Here is an 11942-nt window from a genome sequence, read left to right as displayed (position 1 = left end):
TTCCTCTAAACAGCCGGCCCAGGAAAAGAAAAAAGAATTCAAACCATACTCCCCAAAGTATGCGTTTAACAAAGATAACCAGTTTATCCTAAAAGAAATCAAGGGACGGATCTCAATTGAGAAGCTGGTCCCCATGAAGGGTTCTGCAAACAACCGGAACCAAGATAAATTCTGTGCTTATCATGATGATGTTGGTCATCACACCAATGACTGCATCAGTCTCATGCGGTATCTGGACCGCCTGGCTGAGCAAGGTGATCTTGACACTTATGTCAAGAAATCTACGGGGAACACTTCCTCAAAAAAGCAGTCGGCCAAAAAGAATCAACAGGCCGACAGCTCCGATACAGATGATGCAGTCGTCTACACCATTGCAGGCGGCTTCTCAGGAGGCGGCCCCACTATTAGGGGCAACAAAGACAATATCAGGCGGTTAGATGTAAATTCCGTTCACCAAGAACGGCCGTCCAAATATTCATTTCCTGAGATTGTCATCACTGAAGAAGATCTAGGAGGGGTAAGAGGGCCGCATGACGACCCTATCGTTATTGAATGTAAAGTGGCCAACCAGAGAGTTGGCCGAATCCTCATAGATACCGGAAGCTCCTCAGATCTCATCAGTAGCAAATGTCTGTCGAAACTAAAATATCAGACTGATTGCATACATCCGGCCTCCCACCCTTTAGTAGGGTTTGGAGGAGGAGTCGTCCACCCACTGGGACGAGTGGATTTACCCATCCGCTTGGGCGAAAAAGGGGAAGGACGACACATGGTAGTCCGGTTCCTGGTAGTAGAAGAACTCTCGGCCTACAACATGATTCTGGGTCGACCAACCCTGAATAATTCCAAGGCTGTTATAATCCCATCTCTTATGTTGCTCAAGTTTGAGAGGGATAATGGAACAGTCGGCTCTCTAAGGGGAGATCAGAGGATGGCCCGAGAGTGCTATCTCTCGGATGTCAAGCCCACTGTTATGGCCACTGGGTCAAGCGGTGAAAAAACAGACCTTGACAATGTCAAGGAGAGTGCGCCTGTTCAAGAAGCAGGCGGCAAGAAGAGAAAGGCATCCCAGACAGGGGCCGCAAGAAAAGAAAGAAAATAGCAATCATTGGCAGAGGAGCGGTCGGATGAGTTCCGCCCTCAGCCGGCTGGTGAGCATGCAGACCTGATCTTAGACGACTCACGTCCTGACCGAACAGTCGAAGTTGGGACGACTGCTCTGAGAGACCTTGGTGACGATTTCACAAACTATTGAAAGAATACAAGGACATCTTTGCATTCGAAGTCCATGAAATGTCAGGCATTAGTCCTGATCTGGCGGTACATAAACTGGCCGTGGATCCGAAAAAGAAGCCGGTACGGCAAAAGAAGCGGAACCATGGCGAAGAAAGAAGTCAGGCGGCAGCCGCCGAAGTTAAAAAATTACTTGATGCAGGGTTCATTCGGCAATGTTACTTCCCAGACTGGGATGCAAATGTGGTGCTTGTTAAAAAGCCGACTGGCACCTGGCGAATGTTTGTAGACTACACAGACTTAAACAAGGCGTGCCCCAAAGACAGTTACCCTCTGCCTAAAATTGATAACCTGGTCGACTCAACAGCCGGCCATGCCTTGATGAGTTTTATGGACGCCTATTCTGGTTTCCATCAAATTCCTTTATGGAAGAAAGATTAGGAGAAGACGGCCTTCGTCACTGATCAGGGGTTATATTGTTACACGGTCATGCCGTTTGGTCTTAAGAATGCCCCGGCTACCTTCCAGCGAATGATAAACACTGTGTTCTTTGATCAGATTGGGAGAAACGTCGAGGCATACATTGATGATATGATTGTCAATACTAAAATTCAGAAAGATCATTTGTCGGACCTCCGAGAAACTTTCGCCACACTCAGGCGGCACCATGTCATGCTCAATCCCAAGAAATGTGTATTTGGAGTTGAGTCTGGGAAATTTCTCGGATTCCTTATCAATCAGAGAGGAATAGAGGCGAACCCTGAGAAGGTGCAGGCGGTCATTGACATGCAGTCGCCTCATACCATCTGAGAGGTTCAGAAGTTAACAGGTTGTCTGGCAGCCTTGGGAAGATTTCTAAGCCGATCAGGCGACAAATGCCTATACTTTTTCCAGGCAATTAAGAAAAAGGCAAGGTTTGAATGGGGGCCGGATGCTGAGGCCGCCTTCCAGAAATTGAAAGTTCACTTGCATTCCTTGCCGAGGCTGGTCAGCCCTTTGCCCAAAGAAGTACTCTACATGTACCTGGCCGTCTCTGATCATGCGTTAAGCGCTGTTCTCCTTGCTGAAAGAGACGGCTGTCAGCTCCCGGTCTACTTTGTCAGTCACGTACTGAAAAATGCCGAGTTGAGGTATCCCCTAGTGGAGAAATTTGGTCTTGCACTCTTCATGGCTGTTAAAAAATTGAAGCCCTACTTTTTGGCACATGCAGTCGTCGTGTATACAGACCAACCTATCAAGCGGCCACTTACCATCATGGAGTCGTCAGGCCGAATGATCAAATGGGCCATAGAAATACAGAGCCTCGAAGTTACTTTCGAGCCTAGAAAAGCAGTGAAGGGGCAAGCCTTTGCTGACTTTATTGTAGAGATGACTCGTCCTCCTGACTCTCAAGTTCCAGACCAAGTATGGAAGGTATATGTGGACGGAAGCTCTACTTCAAATGGTTGTGGAGCAGGCGTCATATGTCAGTCGCCAGAGGGCGACAGGTACGAGTATGCTCTACGCTTCAGTTTTCAGGCTTCAAACAATGAGGCAGAATATGAAGCTTTACTAGCCGGGATCCGCATGTGCAAGGCGGCAGGGGCAAGAAAAATAGACGCCTGTTCCGATTCACAATTGATAGTGAGTCAGTACAATGGCGAATACGAAGCAACCCATCCGGCCATGATCAAGTATTTACAGGCGGTCCGACAAGCAGTCGGCTCCCTTGAGGATTTCCATTTGATCCAAGTGCCGAGATCAGAAAACAACCAGGCGGATGCACTATCAAAATTAGCATCATCCGCCTCCTCTGATACTCCTCAAACTATTTTTTGGGAAGTAATGGAGAAGAGAAGCATCGAGGAAAACCCTATTGGAATCCTAGACAGAAGCTCAACCTGGATGGATTCAATCAGGGCATATCTGACAAACGGTACACTGCCGGATGATCCTCAACAGGCGGCAGCACTGAAAAAACGAGCCACCTGTTTTGAAATGATAAAGGGAGAACTTCACAAAAGTGGGTACCTTCAACCCTTCTTAAAGTGTGTTACTCCAGAAAAGGGACGAGAGATACTAGACGATCATCACTCTGGTTACTGTGCTTCTCATATAGGCGGTAGGACGCTTGCTCAAAGGGCAAGGCGGCAGGGCTACTTTTGTCCTACTTTGGAAGCAGATGCAATGGAGATGGTGAAAAAATGTGACAAGTGCCAAAGGTTTGGCAAACTAATTCACCGTCCGGCTACTGACCTCACTACCATTCATAGCCCACTACCGTTTGCTAAGTGGGGCATGGACATTCTGGGTCCATATACGCCTGCTACAGGCGGAAGGAGATACATACTTGTTGCCGTTGACTACTTCACTAAATGGGTAGAGGCGGAGGCTGTAAAGGGAATCAAGACGAAAGATGTAATTTCATTCATTTGGAAAAATGTCATCACTCGGTTCGGGGTTCCCATGTCTATGGTTTTTGATAATGGTCCCCAATTTGAGACGCCTGTTCTCAAAAGCTGGTTGGGTGACCAAGGAATTGCAAACTACTTTGCATCTGTCGGCCGTCCACAAGCAAACGACCAGGTAGAAGCCTTTAATAAAATCATCTCGGACGGTCTCAAGAAAAAGATTGAACGAGCAGGCGGCCTATGGGCGGATGAACTACCACATGTTCTCTGGGCCATTAGGACGACTGAAAAAGGGGCGACTGGAGAAACTCCATTCCTCCTAACTTACGGTGCGGAAGCTGTTCTTCCAATAGAACACTACGAGCCGACTCTTCGAGTAATGCTATATGACGAAGAGGCAAACTGGGAAGCCATGCGCCTGGCATTAGACTCACTTCCTGAAAAGAGGGGCAATGCTGTCTTGCGCCATGAAATCTATCGCCTGAGAATGACTAGATCATACAACAAAAAAGTACACAGGCGTCCACTCAAAGTAGGGGACTTTGTACTTAGAAAAATGGAAGCAGTTGGTAGGGCTAATGAGTCTGGCAAACTAACTCCCAACTGGGAAGGACCCTACCGAATCTGTGAGGAAGTCAGGGACGGTACCTACCGTCTGGAAACACCAGACGGACAACCGTTGCCTCGAACTTGGAATGTAGATAATCTTAAGAAATATTTCTTTTGAATGGTGTAAATAGTCAAGAGCTACTTAATAAAAGTTTGCATACTTACTATTCAATTTTGTACTAAGAGGGGCACGCCTACTAACAAATAGTCGGCTACTCTCCATGTTTAATTTTTATTCTTACTTAAGAGGGGCATGCCGTCTGTACCTTTACAGTCGGCTACTCTCCATTGAGTATTTTACTCTATTTTCAGAGGGGCATGTCGTCTGTACCTTTACAGTCGGCTACTCTCCATTGAGTATTTTTACTCTCTTCAGAGGGGCATGTCGTCTGTACCTTTACAGTCGGCTACTCTCCATTGAGTTTTTCACTCTATCTTCAGAGGGGCATGCCGTCTGTACCTTTACAAACGGCTACTCTCCATTTTCTCACCATATGGGCATGCCGTCTGGACATATAGTCGGCTACTCTCCATAGAAGAGGGCCGACTAGTTCCAAACACACAACCACCCTTATACTTAGCTAAAAAAGATTAGGGCCTGGCCGACCCTGTTCCTAACAGGCGGCTACCCTCCTCTTACTTAGCACCTATGTTCACCAAGAACTAACCAAGGCCACAGGCCGAATGATCAGACCAGGCGCCCAGCCAACTGATCAAATCTTCAAGACTAATACGACCTGTCCCAACATCATAGCAGGCGTCCGGCGGCATCCCTCCGGATGAAATTCGTCGCAGAGAGCAGCTCCCTTTTGGGTGGAACATTGCTCTATAAACTAATTACACGGCACCTATACGACTGTCCCCAAGGGCAACCACGTAGCCGTTTTTGAGACAAGGATAACTCTATCACTAACCAAACCAGTGGTAGCAGTTGACATCTGAGTCAGATGACCGCCTGTATTACTTGGGATAAATGCAGGGGGTACCTCTTGAGTTAATAGCCAACAAACATTGGCGAATCAAGGGGTCTAGCCGGCCTCCGCCGCCTGGTACCTCTACTACTCAAGCAAGAGTGACGGCGACTGAGTAACACCAACGTTAACTCATAGTCACTCCCTCAAACGTTAACTCAGTCACTCCCTCAAACTTGGTATGGAACTTAAAAGGTTTGAGTAGACCGCCTGTTTTTTGGCAAACAGGGGCACTCAAACCCCTATTCCTACTAGGTAACCTATTGAGTTAATAGCCAACAAACATTGGCGAATCAAGGGGATCAGCCGGCCTCCGCCGCCTGGTACCTCTACTACTCAATCTAGAGTGTGACGGAGACTAAGTAACTCCTATGTTAACTTATAGTCACTCCCTCAAACTTAGTATGGAGCCTAAAAGGTATGAGTCGTCCGCCTGTTTTTAGCAAACAGGGGCTCTCAACCACTACTCCTGCTAGGTTAACAAATTATGAGTTAAAAAGCCAACAAACATTGGCGAATAAAGGGAAACAACCGGTACCCGCCGCTTGTTATCTCTACTACTCAGTTCCTTGGCGACTAGGTAACACTCATGTTTACTTGGTCAGACCACTTTCCTACTTGGTTAAATTTATAAATGACAGGACCGCCTGCCTAAAAAGGATCCAGACCTTAAAATAGTTCGAGTACCGATTGGATAAATGGCCGACTGTTCGTCTATCCTGGAAACAGACAACCAGTCGTCCAGGGGCATAGGCGGCGTGACTAACTATCCGTACCTGTCTGCAACTATCGGCCATGTAAAACAGTCGGTCTAGTGAACAATTGGATATTAGAATATGGAATACTTAGACAAATTTGAGGCAAAACAACAATTCATTAAAAAGAAGCCGGTCATTAAAGACCGGCAAAATATTCAAAGCCCCGGCCCCTTGGCCGGGTAAATACAAAACAAACGGCACGCAGGCCGTGGAAAGAATACATAAAGCTTAAGAAGGGGGCAGATCTTCAATATTAGCAGCTGCCGCCTGGTCAGCACTCTTCTTTCTGGACTCGGCTTCAGTTGCATCCTTTTTTGATGCATTACCCCCAAGCGGCACAAGCGCCACTACCGGCTCCTCCTCCTCCAACGCTTCCTCCAACGCCTCTTCCTCAGCAGACGCCAGGATCTCTTGATTATATGTATCAGAACACTGGCGGTACGTTTTTTCCCATGAGGCAAAGTCGGCATTGGGGAAGAGGCGGCCCCAAGTCATGCGCTGGATTTGAGCGGAGTCTTCCATCATCTCCCGGACCAGCTCTTTCTTCTCTTGCTCGGCCTTTTCCGAGAGCTCCTGGGTAAGACTCTTCTCTTGGGTCACCAGGCGTTCCTTTACGTTGGCCAAGGATTTCTCCAAGGCTTCGTATGAGTACATCTTTAGGCGAAGAGGTTTCAGCTCGGCCTTGAGATTGGTGATGGTCGCCTCCAGATCGTCATTCCTCTTCTGGGCCGCCTCAAACTGAGCCCGAACAGCGGCGGTAGCCTGCGCCTGATAACAAAGAATATCAATGGTCAGAACTTCATTTTGGGCAATTTGAAACATTGCCTTATCACAGTTGGAGGCGGCCATAGCTTTTGTTGCCTTTACCTCTTTGTTCTTCCGGTCAAGCGGCTTGCGAAGGCCGTTCACTCGGAGCAGGGCCTAAGTAAAAAGAAACAGGCGTCAGTTTCCAAACAAAAAAGAAAACAGGCGTCCAGAAATTCAAATACTCAAAAATATGCTAAGTATACCTCAGCAAGGACCCCTGCAATCCCGTCTAGGTCAAGGGTGCCGACACCCCTGACCGCCTCCCTTTCAGCTGGAGGAACTTCCCTGATCATAGACTTGGCCATCTCTACCAAGTCAGGCTCCTGAGGGCCGGCTGCATCAAGCATAAACAAACGGATTAGACCTAGTAAAAAAGGGAGCAAGTCTAAAATTTACAAGGACAACTTCATACTTCTAGGCGGCCCAGTTGGAGTTTTAGAAGAAGTGGTCGGCTGTTTCTCAGCCGCCACCTGTTTCCTGGCAGAACCAGGAGAGCTCACAACAGTCGTCCTCCGGGCCTTGGGGTCCGGCTGTTGGGAAGATGAAGCTCTTGGAGCACCCGTCTAAAAAAGAAAAAAAAGTCAGTATATGCATAAACACAACTCCAAAAAGAGGGTGAAAGGTTCGGAGCTCACCAAGGGTGCCCCCTTCTTGGGGGAGTCGGTTGAAGCTTGTTGCATGATGGAGGCCCGCAACATGGCCGCCGCAGTCTTGGAGGCGGTGATTTTGCTCATGGCGTCAGCTGCAAAAACAAACAACAAAGTTAATAAAAGTCATAACAATAAATGTATGGAACAACAGAGTATTCGACAGGCCGACTACCTCTTGAGCACCGACTGCTGAGGCCACAGGCGGCCAAAAAGTACTCGTCGTAGAGCCATTTGAAGCTCGGGACGCAGTGCAGGGGTACTTGCTCTCGTACCCCTGAAGTAGAGTCAACCCTCGACTCTACTTTAAAGAGTCCTTTATCAAGGATCTCTTTCTTAGCCTTGGGGGGAACAGGCGGCATGCTACGGCCGCCTGCAAGAAGGGGCGGATTCCTGTTCCACCTATTGAAGCGCTTGTTCAGCTCAGTGTCTGAACTCTCAATGATGAGGAAGGTGCTCCGCCAGTCCTTCCACTTGTTTTCTTTACCTCTCGTCATGAGGTAGCCCCTGTGGCTTGTCAATTGATACCAGCCGGTACCGCCTGCCTTAGGGGTCCGGCTGAGATAGTTCATATGGGCGAGAGCCTCGAAGCTCGGCTCCACCCCGTGCAGTTCGCACCCGGCCACATAGCCGAGTACGTTGACCCAGGAGTTTGGGGCTAACTGCCATAACCCCAACTCATACCCATCCAAGATCCGCTGAACAGCCGGATGTAATGGGAAGCGCAGCCCTGCCTTGATGGCCGCCTCGTAGCAGCCAAAGCAGGCGCTATCATAACTGGTACCAGCCGGCCAGACGACTGTGTCTTCTGGATCCGGCACAAACACTAGAAAGTCGGGGCCCATGGTGTGGTTTGCAATAAAGCTCTCCACTTTCTCTTGCATGGCTGTGATCCGGCCCCGAGGTACCGTGCAGTAGTAGGGGGTATTTTGCTCTCGGTAAGAGGCGGATGGCTCCGCCCAATTGTCCCCCTTCTCAACTGCGTGAGAAAGTCTCGCCTCTTGCAGGCGGCTGTTTTTCTCTTCTGTGTCCAAAGAAGCATGGCCAGAAGAGCTTGACTCGGAATCGTCCTCTGACGAGTCCGAAGAGGACGACTCCTCCCCTCTCCCGGAGGGGCCCGCCTCCTCTCTTTGAAAAGGCGCAGAATTGTTAACTGTTAAATGGGAAGGGGTCACTATGACTCCTCCCACAGAATTGTCGGCTTTCGGGCCGCCTTGTTTCACTTCCACATCTGGCGCCTGGTCAGATGTTTCACTAAGCGGCACCCTGTGGGAGGAGCCGTCTGAATTTGAGATCCTAGCAGTCTTTTTCGTTCTGGCCATCCTGCTCTACATAGACACAGATACAGTCGGACTTTGTATAAAGGGCAAAGATGGGTCCGGAAAAGGGCAGGCGGCACTCCTAGTCCTAGATTCAGCCGTCCCCGGTGACCGGCTGATCACTAACCTAGGTCGTGTCGTGTGCTTCCGTGGTGCCATTTCAAAAAATAAAAAGAAAATTAAGAGTAAGAGAACCGACAGTTACCTGAACGAGTGACGAGTGATGAAGTGCTGAAAATCCTGTGCAGTCGGCTTGTCAGAACAGGCGGTAGGCAGAAAAGGTCCAAAATGTCAGAGCAAGTTCAGGGGTCCGAATGTTCTCTCTCAAAATTCTCAAGTGTGAAAATGACTCAAGACAATCCTCCCTTATATAGGCGAAGTGAGAAGGCGAAGGGTCACTTTCAGAATTCAAAATTTGGGCGGGAAAATCTCTCGGCCTTTCGCCGACTGACACCTGTAGAAGGTCGTCGCCTGTTACAGTGCGACACCTGTCACAGGTAACACGTGACCAGTCACGTGCCACCTGTGAGGGGAAAATGATTAGGGGATTTTGCTCCCACCAATCGGAATGCGCCACGTGGGCCAATCAGGTCCTGCCAAGTGTCCCCCAGTTGGAATTGTCAGGGCTTGCCACGTGGCACGCGCTTATTCGTCCACCTTGGACCTATTATGTCATGACATGTGGCATACTCCATGCCTAATGGAGAAACCGGCCACCCAGGCCCAACTTCCGAGGGAAGCCCAATCAGCCCTAGGTTAACCTAAACCTAGGATGGGCACGTTTCCCAAGGTTATAAATACCTCCCTTAATCCTCATTAAGGGGGATTACGAAAAAAACACATTAATTACACACAGTAATAACCAGCTGATCTCGCTAACAAAGTAGATTACCTACATTAAACACTCTCACCTAAAGAGACCCAATCACTTTAATTTCCGCATTAATTACTCCTTAATCAAGTACTAACTTGACCGTTGGAGGCGGAGCTCCCACCACCAGGAGTCTCCGTTATTTTGCAGGTACAGGCGTCCGGTTCCAGTCTCGGAATTGTAACTCTCCCGCAGGACATCAGAAAACCCCGAAACAGGAGAGGATTTTTATTTTTTTTATTTTTTTTAAGTACTGGATTTTGATTTAATATTTAGATGGAGTATGTTGAATAAATAAATAAAAAAAAATCCTCTATTTTTCTTTTATTGCATCATAACTACTTTTGCACTATTTACTTAGAGCAACTTCAATGGTTGTAGTTAGGGATTTGCTTGCAATATTAAATAATCTTTGTCTACTAGCTTAACCATTGGAGCTAGAAAATGCAATTAGTTTGACTAAAATAAAACAAGTTAGAATATATTAAATGAAATTTATCAACGTAAATTTAGGAGGTGTTGTGCATTTATATATTAAGCTATTAGCTAGTAATTGGAGTTAAAATGACAATTAGCTTAAAAGCTTATGTAGTATGACAAACTAATTTGACAATTAGCTTGCCATTGGAGTTGCTATTAATTTTATTCGACCATCATTTGTGATTTATCTATTAAGAAAAACATATTCATGTGCTAGTAAAATTCTTTTATATACTCAAAACTTGTATTTATATAGTTTTGAGTATTTAGGTCAAATCAACTAGCACTCAAATATTCTTATTATTGCTTAATTCTTGTAGTTATTCCACTTTGATATCAGTGCTAGTTAATTTGACCTAATCTGGTCTAATTTGACCAAATCTAATTAGGTCTTATTACATTCAATTCGTAATATGGTGTAATTTATAATATGTAATTTTCTTGATATTTTTAATTGAAATTAAATATATTTAATGATAAAAAAAATACAAATAAAACGATACAAGTATGTGATAAAACGTTAATTAATTGTAAATGATAAGAGTCATATGTTTGAAGGATATGTTGATTCCTTTTTTTTGCCCATTATACATTATTGTAAATAGGGCTAATGTCTCCTTATCTGCGCGTCAGGTTGCCTTATATGGAAGTCTCAACAGGGGGATCACTCTTCGTCCAGGTTGCGGACGGTCCCGATATCGGGTTTGGGTCAGACTATGAATGGTAAGACTTACCGTGGCGTTCTTTGCTACAGGTTGGGTGGTGTTCCTTTGTTCTCCATTTCAACACCGTGTTCTGCTTGCTCAAGGATTTTTTATGGGGATATTTATGGGGATCATGTTGTGTCTTGTGCTGGGATGGTGGGTATTAAACATCGGCGCAACGTTGTTCGTGACACTCTTGTATATTTGTTTTCGGTCTGGGATTTCTGCTCGAAAGGAAGTTAACGTTGGGTTGACTTGAGGGATCGACGGGACTCTTCGTCCAGCAAATTTGTTGCTTTATTCTTGGGATAGAGGCCTTGATTTAAGTGTTGACTTGACGGGGTCTTCACCTTTGACACAATCAGGGTTGTCTGGCTTCGTTTCCGGTCGTGTTGTGTCTGCGGCGGTTCAGCGGAAGCGGGACAAGTATGGGGCGCGTTGTAGGGCTATTGGCTATGGTTTTCTTCCTTTCTCCTTTTCTTCATTGGGGGAATTAGAGAAGGATATTGTTGCGTTGCTGAAGCGGGTTCAGGCGTTCGCTAAGACTGAGGATATTGGTGCTCGTGCGACTACTCATATCTTCAGCAGGATCGGGTTCGCTATAGCTAGAGGGGTGGGGCCCAGATTGTATCTCGACTCCCCACCAATTTATTGTAAATTGATTGACTTTATAGGTTTTTTTTAAATAATAATAATAATAATAATAATAATAATAATTAAGAATACCTTATCTCAAATGAAGAAAACCAACCTAATTAAAGTTGGAAACAAGTCAACTTCTATTACCACCACCTCTACTCAAAGAGTCCAAGTTAGCAAACAATCACTACTATACGCGTTTTGTGCAAGCTCCTTTCACTAAATTGAAATTATCTTGTTAAATTCTTACATCGTATGTCTCTTCATTCAATAATAACCTAAAAGTAAAAAATAGGCAAACTATTGAAAGTTCAAAATAAATAGTCGATGATAAATAAAATAAAAAATAAATAAATAAATAAAAAATAAAAATAATATATGTGATTGTCTCATAGATCCAGTTGGTTTAGGGTGACACTTCATCTCTTGATTCTCTTCACCAACTAAATTTATCTTTACACTAGTGCATCCCATTTGTTACCTTTTCTTTCCCCTCAAAACTTTAGAGATAATT

The sequence above is a fragment of the Chenopodium quinoa genome, unplaced genomic scaffold (genome assembly GCF_001683475.1).
Source record: "Chenopodium quinoa cultivar QQ74 unplaced genomic scaffold, ASM168347v1, whole genome shotgun sequence".
Classification (NCBI taxonomy): Eukaryota; Viridiplantae; Streptophyta; class Magnoliopsida; order Caryophyllales; family Amaranthaceae; genus Chenopodium; species Chenopodium quinoa.
This window is presented reverse-complemented; position numbering follows the sequence as displayed.